This window comes from Sus scrofa, chromosome 1 (assembly GCF_054392235.1).
Source record: "Sus scrofa isolate SSC_HxYL_T2T_F1_AM1 chromosome 1, Sscrofa_HxYL_maternal_Yorkshire_Landrace_v2.0, whole genome shotgun sequence".
NCBI classification, from domain to species: domain Eukaryota; kingdom Metazoa; phylum Chordata; class Mammalia; order Artiodactyla; family Suidae; genus Sus; species Sus scrofa.
Window position 1 is genome coordinate 24,331,112 of NC_139383.1, and position 25,026 is coordinate 24,356,137.

Genomic DNA, 25,026 nt, shown 5'->3' on the forward strand with positions numbered 1-25,026 from the left:
GAACCACAAAAGACCCAGAATCGCCAAAGCAATCCTGAGAAACAAAAACCAAGCAGGAGGCATAACTCTCCCAGACTTCAAGAAATACTACAAAGCCACAGTCATCAAAACAGTGTGGTATTGGTACCAAAACAGACAGACAGACCAATGGAACAGAATAGAGAATCCGGAAATAAACCCTGACACCTATGGTCAATTAATCTTTGACAAGGGAGGCAAGAACATAAAATGGGAAAAAGAAAGTCTATTCAGCAAGCATTGCTGGGAAACCTGGACAGCTGCATGCAAAGCAATGAAACTAGAACACACCCTCACACCATGCACCAAAATAAACTCAAAATGGCTGAAAGACTTAAACAGAAGACAAGACACCATCAAACTCCTGGAAGAAAACATAGGCAAAACACTTTCTGACATCAACATCATGAATATTTTCTCAGGTCAGTCTCCCAAAGCAATAGAAATTAGAGCAAAAATAAACCCATGGGACCTCATCAAACTGAAAAGCTTTTGCACAGCAAAGGAAACCAAAAGGAAAACAAGAAGACAACTTATAGAATGGGAGAAAATAGTTTCAAATGATGCAACTGACAAGGGCTTAATCTCTAGAATATATAAACAACTTATACAACTCAACAGCAAAAAAACTAATCAATCAATGGAAAAATGGGCAAAAGACCTGAATAGACATTTCTCCAAAGAAGATATACAGATGGCCAACAAACACATGAAAAAATGCTCAACATCGCTGATTATAAGAGAAATGCAAATCAAAACTACCATGAGATACCACCTCACACCAGTCAGAATGGCCATCATTAATAAATCCACAAATAACAAGTGCTGGAGGGGCTGTGGAGAAAAGGGAACCCTCCTGCACTGTTGGTGAGAATGTAAACTGGTACAGCCACTATGGAGAACAGTTTGGAGATACCTTAGAAATGTATACATAGAACTTCCATATGACCCTGCAATCCCACTCTTGGGCATCTATCCGGACAAAGCTCTACTTAAAAGAGACACATGCACCCGCATGTTCATGGCAGCACTATTCACAATAGCCAGGATGTGGAAACAACCCAAATGTCCATCGACAGAGGATTGGATTAGGAAGAGGTGGTATATATACACAATGGAATACTACTCAGCCATAAAAAAGAATGATGACATCATGCCATTTGCAGCAACATGGATGGAACTAGAGACTCTCATACTGAGTGAAATGAGCCAGAAAGACAAAGACAAATACCATATGATATCACTTATAACTGGAATCTAATATCCAGCACAAATGAACATCTCCTGAGAAAAGAAAAACATGGACTTGGAGAAGAGACTTGTGGCTGCCTGATGGGAGGGGGAGGGAGTGGGAGGGATCGGGAGCTTGGGCTAATCAGACACAACCTAGAATAGATTTACAAGGAGATCCTGCTGAATAGCATTGAGAACTATGTCTAGATACTCATGTTGCAACAGAAGAAAGAGTGGGGGAAAAACTGTAATTGCAATGTATACATGTAAGGATAACCTGACCCCCTTGCTATACAGTGGGAAAAGAAAAAAAAAAAAAAAAAGAAAAAAAAAACCCAAATAAACAAAATAAGAAATGAAAAAGGAGAAATCTCAACAGATTCTGCAGAAATACAAAAAACCATGAAAAATTCCTTATTGTAAAGGCTTTGGCCCTTATATTTCAGAGTAATGGTAGGTAAATGTTAAACTTGGATACAAATATTTAGAGAATGCATAAAAATTCTCATCTCACAAAGTAATAAGGTAAGAGATATTATGGATTAAGGGATAATGATAAGAAGACAGTTCTCTAGTAATCAACATTTCTGATCCATAATTTGCTGGCTATTGACAATGGGCAGATCGTTAACCTCTCTGCACTTCAGGCACTCCAATAGGATAATAGCAACATTGCCACATGGGACTGTTATGTATAATTGATATGTATACAGTACTTAGAATATACATAAAAACTCTAGAAAGAGATAGACACATCTATATTTGATATTTTGGTTGAGGGTAGAGAATGTTACATTCTCAAGTATTAAAATAAATATAATTTCAAAAATTAAAATTTTATGATTAAAAACTTATTTTTTTAGAAATATAGAGGTAACTAGTAAGAGATACCAGTCAATTAAAATCCTGCAAGGAACTGAACTCAGGGTAAGAAAATCTGCAGAAGAAATTAGTTGATTAATTCAACATTTTACAAGAACTATTTATTTATTTGTATTTTTTGTCTCTTAGGGCCACATCCAGAGCATATGGAAATTCCCAGGCTAGGGGACTAATCAGAGCTGCAGCCGCAGGCCTATGCCATAGCCATAGCAATGTAGGATCCAAACCATGTCTGTGACCAACACCATAGCTCCCAGCAATGCCAGATCCTTAACCCACTGAAGGAGGCCAGGGATTGAACTGGCATCCTCATGGATACCAGTTGGGTTTGTTAACCACTGAGCCATGATGGGAAATCCCAAGTAAGCATTATTTAGATTACTGTGCTTTTCAAGTAAAATATTTTAAAGTAAACTTAATACAATAAATAAAATTGTGTTTTCAATAAATGATGGTTGAACAACTGTACATTCACATATAAAAGAAAAAAAAATGAATTTAGATATATAGACTTAAAACTCTTCACAAAAAATAACTCAAAATGGATCACAGACCTAAATATAAAACACAAAACTATAAAACTCCTAGAGGGTAACAGGATAAAATCTAGATGACTTTGAGTTTTAGATACAACACCAAACTCACAATTATGAAATAAATAATTGATAAGCTGGACTTTATCAAAATGTTAAGTATTTGCTCTGCAAAAGACAAGACAATATCATATTAGAAGAAAAGCTACAGACTGGGAGAAAGTATTTGTAAAAGACACATCTGATATAAGCCAGTGATCCAAATGATACTGACAACCCTTAAAACTGAACAATTAAAAAACAACTTAATTAAAAAAAAAATAGGCCAAAGGCCTTAACAGACATCCTACCAAAGATAAAGAAGTGGCAAATAAGCATATGAAAAGATACTCCAAGTCTTATGTCTTTAGAGAAATGACAATTAAAACAACAGTGAAACACCACCTCATACCTATTAGAAAACCCAAATCCAAAACACTGAAAATACTGAATGTTGGCAAAGATGTGGAGTAACAGAAATTCTCATTGCTGGTGGGAATGCAAAATAGTACACCCGTTTCAAAAGATAATTTGGTGGTTTCATAGAAAACTAGATATATCCTTAACACGCAGTTCATCATAAATTGTACTCCTTGATATTGACCCAAACAAGTTGAAGAATTATTTCCACAAAGAAAACCGCACCTGGATGTTTTTAATAGCTTTATTCATAATTGCCAAAAGTTGGAAGCAACCAAGATGCCCTTTGGCTTTTGAATGGATAAATAAATGGTGGTGCATACAAACAATGTAGTATTATTCAACTCTAGAAAGAAATGAGCTATCAGATCATAGGAAGACATGGAGGGGTCTTTAATGCCTATTACTAAGTGAAAAAAATCAATATGAAAAGGTTACATATTGTATGATTCCAGTTCCATGACATTGTGGAAAAAGCCAAATTATGGAGATATGAAGATTAGTGGTGCCACAGGTTAAGGATAAGGGAAGGATGAAATCGAGGGGTACAGGGAATTTTTAGAGCAGTGAAAGTATTCTGTATAATGTAATGATGGATACATGTCATTATGCATTTGCTTAAACTGATAGAATGCACAGCACCAAGAATGAACCCTAATGTAAATGGTAGACTCTGGATCATCATGAGGTGTCAGTGAAAATTCATCAGTTATGATGAATGTACCCCTCTGGTGGGGGATGGTAATAATGGAGAAAGCCACATGTGGCTGGGAGCAACAGCCATAAGGGAACTCTACACTTTCTGCTCAATTTTGCTGTAAACTTAAAACCGCTCTAAAAAATAAAATCTATTAATGAATAAACTGATTTACAAATATTATCTTTTGTGCAAATAGATACATAAAGAGATAGCATAAAAAAGAAAGTAGTTGGAATTCCTGTTGTGGCTCAGTAGGTTAAGGACCCAACATTGTCTCTGTGAGGATGCAAGTTTGAACCCTGGCCTTGCTCAGTGGTTAGGGATCTGGTGTTGCTGTGAGCTGCCACATAAATGGCAGATGAGGCTCTATCTGGTGTTGCTGTGGCTGTGGTGTAGAACCAAAGATACAGCTCCAATTTGACCCCAAGCCTCCTAGCCAGGGTACTTCCATATGCCACAGGTGCAGCCCTAAAAAATAAAAACAGTGAAAGTATTACCGTTATTAACATATTAAAAGCATTTGGTTCTACAGAAACAGACTCACAGATCTAGAGAATTAATTAGGGTTACCAGTGGGGAGAGGAATAAGAGGAAGGACAACACAGAGGTAAAAGATTAAGAGGTACAAACTACTAAACTGTAGGGATATATTGTATAGTACAAGGAATATAGTTAATATTTTATAATAACTTTAAATGGAGTAGATAGTCTATGAAAATATAGAATCACTGTGGTGTACTCCTGAAACCAGCATAATACTGTAAATCAACTATACTTTAATTAAAAAAAATTTGGTTCTGATAAAAAACTGGACATTTAAAAAAATGTTTTGCTTTTTAATTTCAGGAAATAGCATAATTGGTATGTCTAAATGACTAAAATGGCTATATACTAAATGGAAAAGCCTCCCCCACTTTTTCTTTCTTATTATATAAATACCACAAAATCAGGTAGATAAAAGGCTGTTTAACTGTTGTTGAGACATAAATCCAAATAGTTTAATTTTCCATTCCATTTCAAGATATATTAAAAATATTTGAAGTCATTAAAAATATAACTCACCTAAAGGAATAACTATCACTACCTTTTCTAAAAGGATCTTTTTTTGGTTAAAATAAAGGAATATTTCTTTATGAAATAATGTAGGTGGACTAAGTAACATGTTTTTCCTCCTACAAATTCAACCTGGACTTGACAGCAGCAGAGTTATTGATTAGATATCATCAGAGTTGACATATACAGAGAGAACATAATTTCATTTTATGGGCTGCTATGCTGTTAGATAGAATTCATTTTATGAAATGGCTATTGCTAGACCTTTCATTATAACCACTTTGAAGAATTTTGTTTTACATTGGAATAATATTTTCTTACACCACATTGGTTTTCTAATGGCTTATCATTTGTAAATAATTTAACATTGACCAGTTTTATGTACTGTGCTATGGGAAACTCAGTAAAATGTATCAGGTCTGTTTAGGTATATATTTAATCTCTATTTTTGAAATATAGTTTGTCATGTATCTGCATACCTATATATATGTACAATATATACATACAAACCTGTGTGTGTGTGTGTGTACACCAAGAGTTACTACTTCGAGACTTCATATCATTTGGCATCATTTTCAATTGAGCGCAACATATAGTATCAGTGATTTATGTATTTTTGTACTCCACATGTTCTCACTAAGTTTTTGAAGTCGAATATTTGCTTGGTATGCACCAGGTACTTTCACATTTATTATCTTATTTATACAAAGATGAAAAAGACCTGGTCCCAAAGTTCCTAGACTCACAGTTTCAGAAACTGATAAACTCTGGGCCAGGGGAAATCACAGTGCTATTTGAGACAAGAAAGTACATTTTGCTCTTTGAACATCAGGAAACAGAACGTCTTTGGAAGAATACCAACACTGCCTTAGAGGCTAAATGAACATCATTGTCTTAAATGATAAAGGGGTCATTGAAAGGACTACATTGGGAGTGACTACTTTACTCAATAAGGGAGGTGATTGAGTGGGCAAAAATCAACATGCCAATACTTGGAATGTCTTAATCTACCCTGTAATTTTAAATATATTTTGGAGAAATCTATACCTCCAATCCAGTGACATTCTCAGCTTGAGTGGCTTGCCAAGTGAAGGCTGACACTTTCTCCTGTTTATTCCACCCCGTGGAGGGGGGAATATAGTCCATATTTTAGCTTTATTGAAGTGTAACTGACATACATAAAATTGCACATATTTAACATTTACATCTTGATGAGTTTGGATATATGCATATACCCATGAGACCATCACCACAACCAAGGTACTAGATATACCTATAGCCTCCAAAAATGTCCTGTGTTCCTTTGTGGTGTTTGCTTGTGTGTATATGTGTGTGTGTGTGTGTGTGTGTGTGTGTGTGTGTGTGTGCAGGCGCGCGTGCAGGGACGCGCAGTTTTTGCTTTTTTCATAAAAATATTTAATATTAACAAATATACCCTCTTAACATATTTGAAAATATATGTCCCTGATCCTAAATATTTACCTTTCTCCTCTCTACTTCCCACTTCCCTCCCCTCCTGTCCCCCTTCCCTCTCCCATGGCCTCTCTCCTTTTCTTTTCATCCCTTTAACCCTCCCTCTGATAAGTCACATAAACACACAAGGTTTCCTGTTTATTGTTAGAACAGTTTTGAGACTAATGCAATGATTACTGATATAGCCACCATCTAACTATCTTAATGTAAATAAAATATATTTTTGCATATGCTGAAAAAGAGTAAGATGGAAAGAACTAAAAAAAGGTGCATTATTAGCTGATAAGAAAGGTATTAACTTTAGATGTGAGAATGCATTTGATGGTATTTAATGATGTCTACACACACACACACACACACACACACAAACACACACACTTTTTTAAAAGTTTTCTTTCTGTCTAAAGTCTATGTGCTCCAATTTTGCATGCATGGGAAATAAAACACACATTCTAGAATTTCTTCTTCTGTTTATGTTGAGTTCTCCATGGAAAAACTAAGCCAAGAACATCATGTTCTCTCTTTTTGATGAATAGCTGATTCCATTTTAAAAGGAAAATCCTTCCTTTCAAAAAGCTGTAAAATAGAATTATTTTAAAAATAACTCCATCTGGCTCATTGTAGAATATATTTAAAAATGTATGCTGGGTCTAAAGTATTTCCTTGGTCATGAAATAAATATGTATACACACTACATAGTTCATTAATTTAAGTTTATGTCTGCAATTGGGCTTGAGAATTGATGGTGACATAAATATTGATATTGACAGTGCTCCTAGAGAGCACCAGTATTACAGATGTGTTGTCTATGCAGAGCCAGAAAGTAATGACCAGCCAAAGGTGGACTTGTACGTAATGTTACAAATTAAGCCCTGATATGTGATAAATTAATATTTTATCCTAATTTACTGTTTATGCATCAACTTAGCCCTATTTACTACAGCCTTGCATCCCTGTCCTTTCATTTGAAGACATTGTCTGGGAGAGAATTAACCTTGAACCATAATCTAGCCTTCTGGAGATGTTCCCCTGCCTCTCACTCACTGTTACTTGCCTATATGGTAACACTCCCAGGAACTTCCAATCAAGTAGCTCGCACAATACATCCTTGACCTTGGAGTTCTTGTAATTGATGAAAGTCTAGGATCAAATAGTACATTCTTTGACATGGATAAGTCATCTGTTGGATATAATAAACCAATAAAAATATACTGTGATTCCTCTATCTGGAATCCTATTTCATCTGAGCATAGGCTATTAAGAACTTGCTTTTGTCTCTTTATTTCTCATTACTTGACATAATAAAGAAAATAAAATATATTGAGTGGATGCCCGTCCCTCCTGCCCTCTTTCTTTTTCAATTTTTTTCTATAAAAGGAGGAAAAATGAAAGTCCAATAAATATAGCTGAGGGAATGAAACCTGTGTTGTTGCTACGCTGAACATATTCTTATAGCTTTCCAAATCGTAAAATGTTAACAGTAAAACTAAATCTTGACATGTTGATAGCTAAAACCATACTGCAATATGGCACATCAATTGCTTGTTATGTTTTTGAGGACAAAAAATATTCTCTTCTGTGCCATTAACATAAATCATACTGGTTAAAACACTTTAACATTCCAGGTGTTTTCCTAGTTTTTTGGGGGGAGAGGGTTGTTTTTTTTTAGTTTTCTTTGTTTTTTATTTTTTTTCTTTTCAGATGGCACATTTGTGGATTGTTGGTTTGGAAGGGGAAAAGAAGGACTATCAGATAAACTGTAAATTTGCTTTGGGGTTATGCACACAAATCGAACTCAATAAACTTGTCAGATGAACACTTCACATTAACCAAAATAATAACCTGTCGTTTGACTTTAGACAGTTCCTTCTTCTCCCCGGTTTCAGAAGAACAATGTAGAACTGTATATAGCACAGCTGCGTGGTTTAACTCTTTTTTTGAGAACAGCTAATTTAAAGAGTTCCCTCATCCTATCGCTTTCCAGATGTAAGTTCTAGCACTGTTGTGAGGAAGGAAAATTACTAGATTTAACAGAACTTAAGAAGTAGACTATTGTACATAATTTCTTGAAATATCGAATGACTGGAAAAATACTGGCAGTAATATTTGGTCCTAAGAGGCACATATCAATGAATTTTTTAAACTTACATACAATTGACAATTTTCCTGTTTTTAATATTTGGAAGGTTGAATGAACATGGTAACCTAAGCAAGCAAGGTCAACACCTCTGTATCCTCTCTGCCAACCACAAGCTGTTGACTTTGTTCAAAGCTGCTCTATCCTCTTCCCTGGGATGAATATTTTAATCCCTGAAGGTGGCAGCAGCCTATGTTTGGAATTCTTTCACTCTGAAAATGAATTGAGCTCTAAAAAATCCTGTAAGTTCAAATAGGGTAATCATACTTTGAATGTGTTTCTCATGAGATCACTTTTATATGCTGTACCATTTCACCAAATGATATATTTATTTTGTTAGTGCCCATCTGGCCCCTCTGCTCATTTGTTTCCACAATTACCTCCTACATCCTCTGTTTTCTCTTGTATTGAAACATAGGTTGTTGCTGGATATTGATAAAGCCCAAGGTGTTAATGCAATTAAATTCAAGAATCACATGCAATATCACTCAATCAGAGTTCACTAAGACTCTCTTAATTTGATGTCTTGAACCCCTCCCTTATGCAACTTCAGGTTTTGAAGACATAAACAAGGACAGTTATCTCAATTAAAGAACTTGCAGTCTTTAGTTACACAGAGAAAATTTCTCAAATATTCATAACTCAAGCCAAATTAACATAAATGCCATGTAAAATGCAAATAAAGCAAGATTCAAAGGTGGGATGCAGAGAGGTTAAGAAAACACAATATGACAGAAATATAATCGATGTTATACCTTGAAGAATGAGCTGGCCTTGACATGGAAATTTGGGAGTCAGAGAGGAAATTGCAGGAGAAAGTATACGTGAACAAAAGACACAGGGATTCTTCTGTGTCCCACTTGAGGCAGCAAAAATTAACATCACTTTTTCAATATGCATTTATGATAAAAACTCTTCCAAAAGTAGATAGAGAGGAAACATACCTCAACATAATAAAGGCCGGAGTGTGGGCTCCCTGATGATGAGCTGGGAATTCAAAAGGAAAGGAAACATATTGCAGCTCCAATGCCAGAGGCTCATGTACGTCTTACAGATTCATTGATGTTCTTGAAAAAATAATTCAAGAAAATCCATCTGTAGCATGCCCTTAAGACAATTTCTAAAGACTTAAGTGGTTGAGGCTTTTTAAAGAAATAATTATCATCATCAGGTTTGAGTATTTTTCTGGAGAGTATGTCTGCAGACCTCCTCATGCCACTATTTCAGAAATTTTCCTCTTTCTGTGAAGTTTTTGAAAGGATTTTATTTCTGATTTTATCATTGCCTTCTGCTCCTTCTTCATATGGCTTAAAATGGGAATGTGGGATAGAGATGGAACAGCCATCTTGTGGCCACCGGGAGACCAGAATGAGAAAAAAAAAAAAAAGATATTGAAGAAAACATGGGTCCTGACATTATTGGGCAGCAGAGCAATATCAGTGCCTTTTGATTTTTTGTTCTATAAGAAAAATAAACCACTATACGGTTAAGCCACAGATTGTGAGTTCTTTGATAAACTAATACAAATAGGGTATTAACTTATACACACCCATATTTCTTAAATTCTTTATAACTTACAAGCCTTACATTCCCAAATTTTACATAATTTAAACCTAAACTCTTCTTTCTTCTGTTCTTTTGTTTAGGGCTGCACCCGTGGCATATGGAGGTTCCCAGGCTAGGGATTGAATTGGGGCTATAGCTGCCAGCCTATGCCACAGCCACAGCAACCCCGGATCTAAGCCGCATCTGCAACTTACATATACCACAGCTCATGGCAATACTGGCTCCTTAACCCACTGAGCAAGGCCAGGGATTGATCCTGCATCCTCATGGATACTAGTCAGATTCATTTCCACTGAGCCAGAACAGGAACTCCTATTGCTTCTTTATAGATACCAACTTCCGCAGAGTCTCCTCAATCTATAACCAGCATGCTATCTTACAATCCTCCATCTTCTACACCTCATAGGTCACTAGTTCCTATTTTTCCTTATTAAAAAAAAAATCCCTGAGGTCCTCCTATTCTCTCCTTTCCTATCACCATTGTCTTCATGTGAACCTTCATCAGACTTTATTCAAATTATTTCAGGAGTTCCTTAGCTTCCCTTCATTTCTTCAGTTTCCATTCCAAACTATACACTAGGTAATCATTCTAAAAGGTACAATGGACACTACGTTTTCAGTGATCCCTCTCACTTTGGAGGTAAACCTTACCAGGCTGTAGACCTTCTTAGCATAGCAGAAAGTCTTCATAAACTCATTCTGATTAGCTCTTCTGCCTGGGTCCTATCACTTTCCAAAACAAGATCTGTACTTTGGTCAAGCTGAAGGCTGCCTTCTCTTACATGGAGTCTTTGTACCTACTCCTTCCTCTATCAGAAATGTTTTCTTCCTTTTGTCTGGTAAATTATGTTAGTCTTAAAAAGCCCTCAAAATACCACCACAAAAGACTTCTGCACTTTTTTCTGGTATTGTAATGATTACCATATTGCAATAGAATATATATATTCTTAGAATATAAACCCCAGAATTTCCAGCCATTTGTGTGTACATGTGTGTGTGTTTATGCTTGACTATCAGGTTCCTAAAAGAGTGAGTGGCAGAGATGTTGCTTCATAAATATTTAAAGGAAAAATAAGAAAGAAAGAATGCAAGAAGATAGATTGAGTCTAGGATCCTAAGAAAGAGCATCTAAGAAATTAATTTTATTATAAAACTAGCATGCATCATTTTTAAAAGTATGTTATAGTAGCCAAGGAAACATTAGATCTCTTATCATATTAGCATCTAATAAAATAATTTCCAGTGTTCACATGAAAAACCATCCCTTCTCTGAACCTATTCTAGGACAACCCCAAATGTAACATGAATTTTATAACACCAGATTACTGAGATAAACAAAGGAGATAACTAAGTCTTCAAATCATCTCATACACATCTCCATGTATACTTTAACCAGTATTTTCAGATTCTGATGTTAAAATTGCATGACTATTTTCTCTATATATACAAAAAACTCAGTCAGTAAAATATCAATAAATCCTTGGTGCCTTCAAAGGCTGTCTATGAATTAAAGAACAGTTTACCTTTACAAAGGCAATTCTCATGAATTTTAATGTAAATGTCAAACATGTAGGTTCTAATTCTCAAACAGCTGAGGATATAAATAAAACTGGAATAAATTCATTTATAGGCACACATAAGTACATATAGAGCAATGAAATGAAATAGGTGCTATGATATAGGTACAAAGCAGTGGGCACAACAGATCAGTTCTGCTTTCAAGAGGTAATGTTGGGTAGAAAAGGAACAAGAATGCCCCTTGAGTAGAATGATGCTTGAGATAAATATACGGGGGTATTGTTCAATAAGAGAGAAGACAAATGATGAAAGAACTTGAATAGACGCTAAGGATTTAAGTGGAACTATTCAATTATTTTATTTTTTAAAGTTTTATTGATGTATAGTTAATTTACCATGTTGTGATAATATCTGCTATAGAATAAAGTGATTCCATTATATGTATATATATACATACATATCTATTCTTTTTCTGATTCTTTTCCCTCATAGATTACCAAAGAATGTTGGACATAGATCCCAATGTTATACAACAGTTCGCCACTAGCCAACCATTCCATATACTGTGTGGTGCATATGCCAATCCCAAACCCCCAGTCTATCCCCTCCTACCTGTCCCTTTTGGAAGTTTGTTTTCAAAGTCTATGAGTCTGTTTCTGTTCTACAAATTTCATTTGCATTTTTTTTTAAATTCCACATATAAGTGATGTCATATGAGGTTTGTCCTTCTTTATCTGACTTACTTCAATTAGTATGGTAATCTCTAGGTCCATCCATGTTACTGCAAATGGTATTATTTCATTCTTTTTTATGACCTAATAATATTCCATTGTATATAATTACGACATCATCTTTATCCAGTCCTCTGTTAATGGACATTTAGGTTGCTTCCATGTCTTGGCTATTGTGAATAGTGCTGCTATGAACATTGAGGTGCATATATCTTTTTGAATTGTGGTTTTACCTGGATAGATGCCCAGCAATGGAACTGCTTGATCATATGGTAGTTCTATTTTTAGTTTTTGAGGAAGCTCTATACTGTTTCCCATAGTGGTTTAACTAATTTATATCCCCACCAACAGTGTAAGAAGGTTCCCTTTTCTCTGTACTTCAACAATTATTGTTTATAGATTTTTTGATGATGGCCATTCTGACTTGTGCAAAGTGATATCTCATAGTTTTGATTTGCATTTCTCTAATAATTAACAATGTTGAGCACTTTTTCATGTTTTCTCTGGCAATCTCTGTCTTCTTTGAAGAAATGTCTATTTAGATATTCTGCCCATTTGGGGAATTATTCAATTATTTTAGATAAGGTAGTGTCACCATTAGTTTTCTGTTTTAGAAGATCTCCCTCAATGCTTTGAAAATGAGATACTGGAAGTCAGAAACACTAAAGAAGCAGATAAAAAGCAGGTAAGAGACCCTTCATACTGCAGGCAAGAGATGAAGGTCTATAACAATTAACTGGAAGCCAAAATACAACTGCATGTAGGAAATTACTAAAGGGAGACACATCAGTAGAGCATAGTAATATATTGGATTTGACATCTAGAATGAGTCCCAGGTTCCTGAGTTTGATGCCTGGAAATCTGACCTAGGCGATAAAAGAGGGCTTGATTTTAGACATAATGCATCATTTAGTCCAGCATCTTCATTGTATAAGTGATAAAAGTACATGGGTGTTAAATGATTTGCCCAAGATCTTGCAGTTGTTTGTCTAATCTTGGAAGGGCTGTAAAATAACTCCTATTTTTCATTTCATACAGTATTATATTCCAACAAACATTACTATATTCAGATATTCAGTATGCTTTCAATTTTCATGCCAGGCAAGATGACATAATGGAAAAAAATAGATGGAGTTCCAGCTTCCTAATTGTTCCATAAAAGGATTTGGGGGATATATATCTGACAATGACAGATTTGTCATTTGAGGATGTTATCTAAAAGTTATGAGATGATTATTATAATTGAATCATTTTATTTTTAGGAATAAAATTTCAAATTTCATCCAATTTTGTAATTGTAAAAAAAAAAAAATGACACTTTCTTTCCATGATACATCATTTATCATCAGATGTAAAGAAATACTGAGGTTTTGTGTTTAATGATAAAGCAGCTCTCCTTGTGTAATGTCACATAAGGAAATTTAAAAATCAAATTGGTTTCAGTTAATTACATGGTCAAATCTGTATATATCAAAATACAGGATAGGTCAGATTTTCAAATAGAAAGAAATATTTGGTGTAGGCATCTTGGAGAATATCCATAGATTAGTGTGTGCTTGAGTGTGTGTGTGTGTGTGTGTGTGTGTGTGTGTATGCACTTTTCTCTACCACAAAATAATTTACAGAACAGAAAATTAGTGTACATCACTAATGTATCAGAAGCAGTAAGGAAAGATGGCACTATGCATTGAAATAACAAAATTAAGTAGGGATAAATACCAAGTTGTTGACTATCAAAATGCTTCACCAGGTCTGCTGATGGAGGAAAATGAAAATGATAGAAGACAACATTTGCTATATCTCTAGATTTAAAAGGTAAAACTATTTTTGAAATAAACATTCCATTCAAAGTATTCACTCTGAAAATCCACACAAATAAGAATCAGACTAATGTGAGGAAAGAAAGAGCATTACTGCTTAATAGTTAAAATGGTAACACAACAGACAGGATTAGGATGGCAGAATAGAAGAACTGGAGCTCACTTTCTCTCATAAAAACAACAAAATTACAACCAAATGCTGAACAACCTTCAATCAAATGGACTAGAAACTTTCAAAAAAGATATCCTACTAGAGAAGACAAAGAGGAGGCCACATCAAGAGGGTAGGAGGAGCAATTACACAATATAAGCAACCCCATACCCTCTGGGTCAGCAGCTCACAGACGACTGGAAAGTAAATGTATCACAGAAACTCACCTACAGGAATGAGAGTTCTGAACCCCATGTCAGGTCCCCATCCCTGGGGATCTGGCACTGGGAGAAAGAGTACCCAGGGCATGTGGCATTGAAGGCCAGTGGAGCTTGTGCACAGGAGCTTCCTGGGACTGGGGGAAAGAGAGACCCCATGCTTGAGAGGCACACACAGGCTTTCATGTGCTATGGGTCCCAGGGCAAAGCAGAGACTCCATAGGAATCTGGGTAGGACCTGATTGCAGTTCTTGGAGGATCTCCTGGGAAAACAGGGGGTGACTGCAGCTTGTTGTGGGGGAAGGACATTGGAGGCAAAGGTCTCAGGAGTGTTCATCAGTGTGTGTTCCTCTAGAGGTGACCATTTTGGGAAAATCTGGTGCCACCCATCAGTGCTAAGAAGCCCCCGGCCAAACAATAATCCAGGTGGGATCACAGCCCCACCCATCAGTAAAAAAGCTGCCTAAGGACCCCCAGGTGCGTAGCTGCCTCTAATCTCATGCAGTAACAAAGCCCCACCTACCAGTGGGCAGGCACCACTCCCTCCCATCAGGAAGCCTACAGCAAGTTCCCCATACCAACTTCAGCTACAAAGGGTGCAGACATCAGAAATAAGGGAGAAAGAAAAACAGCTAGCTGATCTGGAGATTATCAGCCTCCAGACTGATAACACTGAAGATGATGCAAGCCATTGGAAATAAACTAGAGGCAAAGATTGATAATTTACAGCAAACATGGAGCAAAGAAATACAAGATTTAAAACTTAAGCAAGGAGAGATGCAAAACACAATAACTGAAATAAAAAATTCATTAGAAGTAACCAACAGCAGAATATAGGAGGTAGAAGAAGGAATAAGAGAGGAGGAGGACAGACTAGTGGAAATCACTGATGTGGAACAGAAAAGAGAAAAAAAGATGGAAAAGAATGAAGACAGTCTCAGATAACTCTGGGACAGTGTTAAATGCACCAACATCCATATTATAGGAGTGCCAGAAGGAGAAGAAAGAGAGAAGAGGACAGAAAAATATTCAAAGTGATAATAGCTGAAGACTTCCCTAAAATGTGAAAGGAACCACTCACTCAAATCCAGAAAGCACAATGAGTCCCATATAAAATAAATCTAAGGAGGAACACCCCGAGACACATATTAATCAAACTGACCAAAATTAAAGACAGAGAAAATACTGAAAACAGCTAGGGAAAAGAAACAAATAGCATACAAGGGAACCCCGATAAGGTTATTGGCAGATTTTCCAGCAGAAACTCTGCAGGCCAGAAGGAAGCGGCATGATATACTTAAAGTGATGAAAGGAAAAACAAAAAAACAAAAACAAACAAACAAAAACCTCCAACCAAGATTAATTTCCCATCAGGGCTTTCATTCAGATTTGAAGGAGAAATCAAAAGCTTTACAGAAAAGGAGAAGCTAAGGGAATATAGCAACACTTAAACAGCTTTACAACAAATACTAAAAGAACTTCTCTAGGCAGAAAAGAAAAGGCCACAACTAGAAACAAAAATACTACAAATGACAAGGATCACCAGTAAAGGCCTATATACAGTAAAGGTAGGAAATCATCCACACACAAATATGCTACCAAAATCAGAAATCATGAGAAAATGAGGGTACAAATCCAGGATACTGGAGATGCACTTGCAATTAAGAGACCAACAACTTAAAACAATCTCATATATATATATAGACTCCTATGTCAAAACTTCAGGGCAATGCAAGCCAACAATCTACAATAGATACACACACAAATAAGAAAAAGCAACTCAAATACAACACTAAAGATAGTCATCAAAGCACAGGAGGATAGAACAAGAGAAGAAGGGAAGAAAAAGAGCAACAAAAACAAGTCCAATACAGTGAATAAAATGGCAATAAGAACATATGCATCGATAATTCCTTAAATGTAGACTAAATGTCCCAACCAAAAGACATAGACTGGGTACAAAAACAAGACCCATATATATGCTGTCTTCAAGAGACCCACTTCACTTCTAGGGACACATACAAATTGGAAGTGAAAGGATGGAAGAAAATATTTCATGCAAATGGGAATCAAAAGAAAGCTCAAGTAGCAATGCTCTTATCAGACAAAATAGACCTTAAAATAAAGAACAGTATAAGAGACAAAGAAGGACATTACATGATGATCAAAGGCTGAATCCAAGAAGAAGATATAACAATTGTAAATATATAGGCACCCAACACAGAAATCACCTCAATATATAAGGCGACTGCTAACAACTTAAAAGGACAAATCAACAGTAACACAATAATAGTGGGGGATTTAACACCCCACTTACAGCATGGACAGATCATCCAGACAGAAAATCAACAAGGAAACACAGGCCCTAAATGAAGCATTAGACCAGATGGACTTGATAGATATTTATATGACATTCCATCCAAAAACAGCAGAATACACATTCTTCTCAAGTGCATGGGCTGCAAATCAAGCCTCAGTAACTTTAGGAAAATTGAAATCTTAAGCAAGCATCATTTCCAACCACAATGCTATAGGACTGGAAATCAACAGCAAAAAAAAAAAAAAAGAAGCAAGAAACAGAAACAGAACATGCTACTAAACAACCAGTGGATCAATGAAGAAATCAAAGAGGAAATTAAAATATACCTAGAAGCAAATGACAACAAAGATACAACACTCCAAAATCTATGAGATGCAGCAACAACAGTTCTAAGAGGGAAGTTTATAGCATTAGAAGCCTACCTTGGGAAACTAAAGAAAGCTCAAATAAACAACCTAACTTTACATCTTAAGTAGCTAGGGAGAGAAGAACAGTCAAGACCCGATGTTAGCGGAAAGAAAGAAATCATAAATATCAGAGCAGAAATCCATGAAATAGAAATGAAGAAAACCACAGAAAAACTCTACGAAACAAAAAGCTGGTTCTTTGAAAAGATCAACAAAATTGATAAACCCTTAGCCACACTTATCAAGAAAAAAAGATAGAGGAATTTAATCAATAAAATTAGAAATGAAAAAGGAGACTTTACAATGGACATCACAGAAATACAAAGGATCATAAGAAACTACTACATGCAACTATATGTCAATAAATCGGACAACCTAGAAGAAATTGACAAATTCTTAGAAAAGTACAATCTTCCAAGACCAAACCAAGATGAAATAGAAAAGGTGAACAGACCAGCCACAAGTACTGAAATTGAAACTGTGATATCAAAATCTTCCAACAAACCAAAGTCCAGGACCAGATAGCTTCACAGGCAAATTCTATCAAACATTTATAGAAGTAACATCTATCCTTCTGAAACTATTTCAAAAACTGCAGAGGAAGAAATACTCCAAAACTCATTCTGTGAAGCCACCATCACCCTGATACCAAAACCAGGCAAAGATACCACGCAAAAAGAAAATTATAGCCCAATATCACTGATGAACATAGACGCAAAAATCCTCAACAAAATACTAGCAAACTGAATCCAACAATACATTAAAAGGATTGTACATCAGGATCAAGTGGAATTTATCCCAGGGATGCAAGGATTCTTCAAATATCCACAAATCAATCAGTGTGATACACCACATTAACAAACTGAAGATACACAACCATGTATGATCCTCTCAAGAGATGCAGGAAATGCCTTTGACAAAATCCAACCCTCTTTCTGATAAAAACTCGTCAGAAAGTGGGCATAGAAGGAACCTACATTGATGTAATAAAGGCCATATATGACAAACCCAGAGCCAACATCATTCTCAATGGTGAAAAGCTGAAAGAATTCCCACTGAAACCAGGAACAATACAAGGATCTCCGCTCTCTCTGCAACTATTCACCATAGTTTTGGCAGTCCTAGCCAAGGCAATCAGAGAAGAAAACAAAATAAAAGGAATTCAAATTGGAAAGGAAGAAGTAAAACTATCACTGTGCACATGACATGATACTCTACCTAGAGAATCCTAAAAACTCTACCAGAAAACTGTTAGAGCTCATTAATGTATTTGGCAAAGTTGTAGGATACAAAATTAGTACACAGAAATCGACTGCATTTCTATATACTAACAACAAAAGATCAGAAAGAGACATTAGGGAAACAATCCCATTTATCATCGCATCAAAAAGAATAAAATACTTTGGAATAAACCTACCTAAAGAGACAAAAGACCTGTACTCTGAAAACCATAAGATGCTGATGAAAGAAATCAAAGATGACACAAACAGATTGAAAGACCTACCAAGCTCTTGGATTGGAAGAATCAATATTATGAAAATGACTATACTACCCAAGGCAATCTACAGATTCAATGCAATCCCTATCAAATTACCAAGGATATATTTCACGGAACTAGAACACAATATTTTAAAGTTTGTTTGGAAGCACAGATGACCCAGAATAGCCAAAGCCATCCTGAGAAAGAAAAATGGAGCTGGAGGAATCAGGCTCCCTGACTTCAGACTAGATTACAAAGCTATAACCATCAAAATTATATGGTACTGGCAAAAAGACAGAAACATACATCAGTGGAATAGAATAAAAATCCAAGAATTAAACGCATGCACCTACACTCAATCAATCTATGACCAAGGAGGCAAGAATATACAATGGCCCTACCTTAAGTGGTACTTCAATAAGTTGTGGACACTTACTGTCCCTTCAATACGTGGTGCTGGGAAAATGGAGAGCCACATGTAAGAGTGAAATTAGAACACTTCCTAACACCATACACAAAAATAAACTGAAAATGGATTAAAGTCCTAAACATAAGGCCTGATACTATAAAACTCTTAGAGGAAAACACAGGCCCGACACTCTCCTACATAAACCACAGCAATAACTTCTGGAATCTACCTCCTATAGTAATGACAATAAAAACAAAAATAAACAAATGGGACTTAACAAAAAGTTTCTGCACAACAAAGGCAACCCTAAACAAAACAAAAAGATGACCCACAGAATTGGAGAAAATATTTGTAAATGAAGGGACTGACAAGGGATTAACCTTCAAAATTTATAAACACCTCCTGCAGCTCAATACCAAAAACAAACAAACCAAAAAAACTCCATCAAATAATGGGCAGGAGATCTATGTCTTTTTTTTTTTTTTTTTTTTTTTTTTTTTTTTTTTTTTTTAGAGCCACTCCCGTGGTATATGGAGGTTCCCAGGCTAGTGGTCTAATTGGAAAAGATCCGAGCCACATCTGCAATCTACACCATAGGCACGGCAACGCCAGATCCTTAACCCACTGAGTGAGGCCAGGGATCGATCCCGTATCCTCATGGTTCCTAGTTGGATTCATTTCTGCTGTGCCATGACAGGATCTCTGGCAGGAGATGTAAACATACAGTTCTCCAAATGAGATATACAAATGGCCAAAAACACATGGAAAGATGTTCAACATCACTACTTACTTATTAGAGAAATGCAAAACAAAACCACGATGAGGTACCACCTTACACCAGCCAGAATGGCCATCATCAAAAAGTCTACAAACAATAACTGCTGGAGAGAGTGTGGAGAAAAGGGAACCCTGTTACACAGTTGGTGGGAATGTAAATTGGTGCAACCACTGTCGAAAACAGTATGGAGATTCTGCAGAAAACTAAAAATAGAATTTGACCCAGCAATCCCACTTCTGGGCATCTATCCAGAGAAAACCGTGACTGGAAAAAATACATGTACTCCAGTGTTCATTGTAGCACTATATCCAACAGCCAAGACATGGAAACAACCAAAATATCCATCGACAGAAGTGTGGATAAAGAAGATGTTGTACATTTACACAGGGGAATATTACTCAGCCATTAAAAGGAAAGAAATAACGGCACTTGCAGCAACATGGATGGACCTGGTAATTATCATGGTAAGTGAAGGTAGTCAGACAGGGAGACACCAACCTCATGTGTTATCACTTACATGTGGAATCTAAAAAAAGGACACAGTGCACTTCTTGGCAGAACAGACACTGACTCGCAGACTTTGAAAAACTTAACGGTTTCCAAAGGAGACAGGTTGGGGGGTGGGGAATGGGCTGTGGGTTTGGGATGGAAATACTATAAAATTGGGTTGTGATGATCATTGTACAACGAAAAATGTAATAAAATTCATTGAGTAATTAAAAATAAAACAAAATAAAAAAACTGTAAAAAAATATTCACTCTATTTTATAAACCTTCTACAAATTATTTCTTTTGCTGCCTCTCAGACAAAACTGCTTAGTCTTCCTAGGTTTACTCTCCCAGTTATTGCAAACGTGTTGTGTTCATTCATCTGAGCTTAACCACAGGCCTTGCACTCTGACAATATTTGTCTCTATAGCTACTTTTTCTTGTTCCAAACAAGTAGCTCCTTTTATGAAATCAGTCTCCTTCCACAAGCTTCTGTCAGCATACATCTTCCCGGCTTGAAGTTAGTCTTATTTTTTTTCTTTTTTTCTTCTTCTTCTCTTTTAATTAACCATCATACAGACACCAGCTGACTATAAAACACTCAAGGTCTGAAGTTACCCTGCATATCTTATTTCCTCTGTCCTGTCACTCTTTAACTCACTACACATTGAATAGGCACAGATATTAATTTCACATGAGACAAAATTTACTTCTTAAGGTAGTGAATTTTATTTGTTTTGTTTCTTAATTCCATTTTAATTCCTTCTGTGGCCATTCCCTGTCTTTCTAACCCCGGTATATTCCAAGCATAAAGTTTAATGGGAAAATACACTATTTTGCAAGTTCAATGTTAGACCTCACAGCCCCTAAAAAGTCAGAGAAACTTGGATCAGTTTTGTCCCATATAGATAGTTATTTGGTTGAAGTACTGGCTCTTTACTTGGATAGAAATTATGAGAAATAATTTACAATAAAAATATAGTATAACAGTATATGAGAGAAATAAGTACCATGATATGACTTGTAACAAAATTTAAAACATAACGAAAGCCCTTCGGGAAATAACTTACATAAAATGAGATGTTTCTGAAATGCCCCCTTCCTTCACTATTGAGATTAACTGGCCTAGGATTATTTCTAAACGACCTTCAGCTCTCTCATCATATGATGCTATACAGGACATGTTACATTTAAATTTAGCCCATTTATACTCACCAACACATAGATACTAATAAATAGTACTGAAAATCTTTCATATACAGAACCAGTAATTAATTGATTATTCCATTAAATCACTCCACAAACATGTCCCATATGTCTTGAATGTTGCAGGTTCATGCAGAATAGTTTCCAGGAGGTTTTAGAAATTAAAAAAACAAAGCTCAAAAAGTTAAATAACTTGCCCAAGGTCACATAGCCAGTAGTTAAACACATGGTCAACTCATACTAAAGTCCATCTGTTTTTCATTCCATTCCATTGACCTCAAGGAGCTCCTGGTTTAGTGGAGGAAATGTACAACCAAATAAATAATTTAAAATACAGCACAAGAAGGTGTTTTGCTTTCTCTGAGACCCTTATAAATCCAAGAAAAATCAGTTAATAAAATCATTTTCTTTAATCACCAGAATGCCTTCTAAAGTACATGATGTTGGAGTTGCCCATGAAGCTCACTTGTAATATTATAGTTTGGATGTAGATTTCTTTGCCAGTGCTTTAAAATATAAATATGTTTTGGTTTCATTTTGACTTTTAAAAGAATCGACATTTTGGAGACGCTCAACATGTAAATTTCTGGGCCTTCTGGCCACCCTTGAAGCAAGCAGGTGGCCTGGGCTCTGCCAGTCTGATCACTTTCAATAAGAGCAGACTCTTTGAGGAGAGGAAGGTTAGTTAAGGCCTCTTTCCAGGGCAGCCTAAACAAACAGATCCCATCCTTGGCCCTGTTGCCACTATTGTGCATTCTGACGCCTATGCAGCGAAGTTCCTGCCTTCTTAAACTTAATGAAAAGATTCCATCTTTCTCCAGAACAGTGGCTGTCAGGACAGCACATCCTGCCCCTTCTCAGATGATCTTGTTCCCCACTGTGCACAGAGTAGTCAGAAACTGAACTCTCCTGTTTGACTTAAAAGTTTCCCGTTTTGATCCCACTGGTTTACAGAGGAAAAGCAAAATGGTATTAAGATTTCTCTATTTTTATTTAATTTTTTATGTGTCTCTGCTTCTGTATAAAGTTCAGTCACTGAGAAGAAAAATAGCCTGTGCAAGTTTTACTTCTTAAACTAAAAAAAAAAAAAAAAAAAAAAAAAAAAAAGTCATTCTCCAGACATACCTAAAGGCTATAACTTAGCTAAATATAAAAGGCAAAGAAGCAGGAATAAGAGAGGAATGAGTCATGGTTAAGAGGAGAAAATTCTTGAAGATGTCACAGAGAAACCGACATTGCATGAAGGATGAGAAGTTAAAGGAAAAGGAATTTTCAAGCTAAAAAGGGCAGGAAAGGGAATTCCAGGCCCCTGAAATGGCATGTGTCTGCATATGGTGTTTTAAGAGTCCCTTTTGGAATCTGATCTCTGAGAACTTCAGGCAAAGACCGAGTGAGGCAAAGACAGAAGAGGTTGAGGCCGAAATATAACTACCATTCTAAGGAGACTAAACTTTCACAACAAGGGTAATTTTAATATATTTCCTTTTCTAATTTTGATGTTGGGAAGAAAACACTGAATGAAGTGACATCTAAGAAGTAACAGAAGAGTGTTGCTGGTTTTATGACTAAAAGCACTGATCTTTATTTATTCATTCTAACAAGGCTGTGCTTGCCTCTCCTCTTAAATATTTGCTTCCTTAAAAAATTTTAAATTATTTATACACCAGATAGTTTATCCCAAAGGTATTTTGGTGCATACTCTTACACTGTCACATTGTTTTTTCCATGCAACTTTCTCATAAAATTAGAGGCATACTGCAAAACAGCAAAGCACCCAAAACAGAAAACAGGAAATTCTTCTTAAGCCAATGTGTCATTAACTCATGAAATTCACCACCGCCTAAGAACATTGAAGTGGCTTAGAATATTTTTAAATGAGGTCACAAATTCATATAAATTAAATAGATTTTAAAAACTACTTTATAGCAACTCAAACAAAGTATAAATTCTTAGGCAGCAATATTCAAGTTGATCAGCAAATATATCAGGAACTAAATTGTCTTCTGAAATTACACTATAACAGATTTTAATAAAAATTGAAAAATCTTTGAAAAGTGCTTATTATGATTATTGATTATCTTACTACTTTATTAAAATAACTGTCATTTATATTGTAGGGTTTATAGTCCACCATATGATTTGTTTGCATATTTTGTAAGATAGGATCTTTATCACAAAGCTGATTTTTACAATAGCATTGAAATATCATTTCTACTTTATAAATGCTAAAACTAAGATTAAACATGTTAATAATTTATTCAGATTTATATGCTAGTATAATAAGTAAACATTTGGGAAACAACCTTAAACTCTATTTTTAAAAAAAATTGCAGGGCATTTTATGAGAAGAACACACAACCTAAGTAAAGGTCACATATTTTATCTAAGACTGGAAATTGAGGTTTTATATGGGAAACAAATTTTTAAAATTTTATACTAAAAGTTACTTCAACTAATGTCAAAAGATAAAATTTGAATTTGAAAAACAGATTAATTCAGATGATAGATTAAGGAATTACATCTGTAATATAAATATAAACTGAAAAGGAAAAGTATAGCACCTACTTTAATTTTACCCATTAAAGAGGCAAGATTTAAAAACAAGAACAGTAACCCCTATTGCTGGTTAGGATGGAAGATGTTTTGAGATGTCATAAGTTTAAGGCTCTATCAGAGTCCATTAAAAATAAGTAATACATATGCCTTCGACCAAGAAACTAAGCAACAGTGGGTCCATCCCATAATAATAAAACCACATATATAAAGATGTATATACAAAGATGCCTGCCACAATATTATTTAAGGAGGAACATGCAAAATGAATCTTCAGTCAGTAGAGAATCATTGAATGAATAGTAGAACATGCACAAAATATAATATTATGAAGCTATTAAAATACATCAGAACTATAATGATTTAGCATTTCTTTTTCTTTCTTTTCTTTTCTTCTTCTTTTTTTTTTTTTTTTTTTGCTTTTTAGGGCCATACCTGCAGCATATTTCCAGGCTGGGGTCGAATCGGAGATGCAGCTGCTGGCCACAGTGATAGCAAGGTAGGATGCAAGCCACATCTGTGACCTACACCACAGCTCACAGCAATGCCAGATCCTTAACCCACTGAGCAAGGCCAGGGATCAAACCCACATCCTCATGTATACTAGTCAAGTTCTTAACCTGCTGAGCCACAACAGGAACTCTAAGACAGCATTTCTAAATAGTATGGTTTAGTAAGAAAGCCAAGATGTATAAAATTGCGTCTAATATTATTCTATTTTTTTAAAGGAAAATACTGCATTTGTATATATGAAAGTATATTTATGTTTACCTGTATATTGGGAAGATGATGAAAAGAGAGGGACATATGAACATATTAATGAGGATCATGAGGTGGGTTATAGGGAGGAAGTGAGTGATTTGGGTAGAAAGAGAGGGTGGAAGTATCCAGA

At 35.6% G+C, this 25,026-nt stretch overlaps 2 long non-coding RNA genes across 2 annotated transcripts in view; one reads left to right on the plus strand and one right to left on the minus strand.

Annotated features, from left to right (window-relative positions):
* Positions 1-25,026, plus strand: part of LOC106508831 (uncharacterized) — a 1,163,285-nt gene that overhangs the window by 1,108,175 nt on the left and 30,084 nt on the right. The gene's annotated exons all lie outside the window — the stretch shown is intronic.
* LOC110259987 (uncharacterized) overlaps positions 1-25,026 on the minus strand; it is a 1,024,192-nt gene that overhangs the window by 49,810 nt on the left and 949,356 nt on the right. The window contains exon 7 of the long non-coding RNA XR_014839507.1: positions 9,433-9,555. This is a non-coding gene — a long non-coding RNA (uncharacterized LOC110259987). The remainder of the gene's footprint in view (positions 1-9,432; positions 9,556-25,026) is intronic.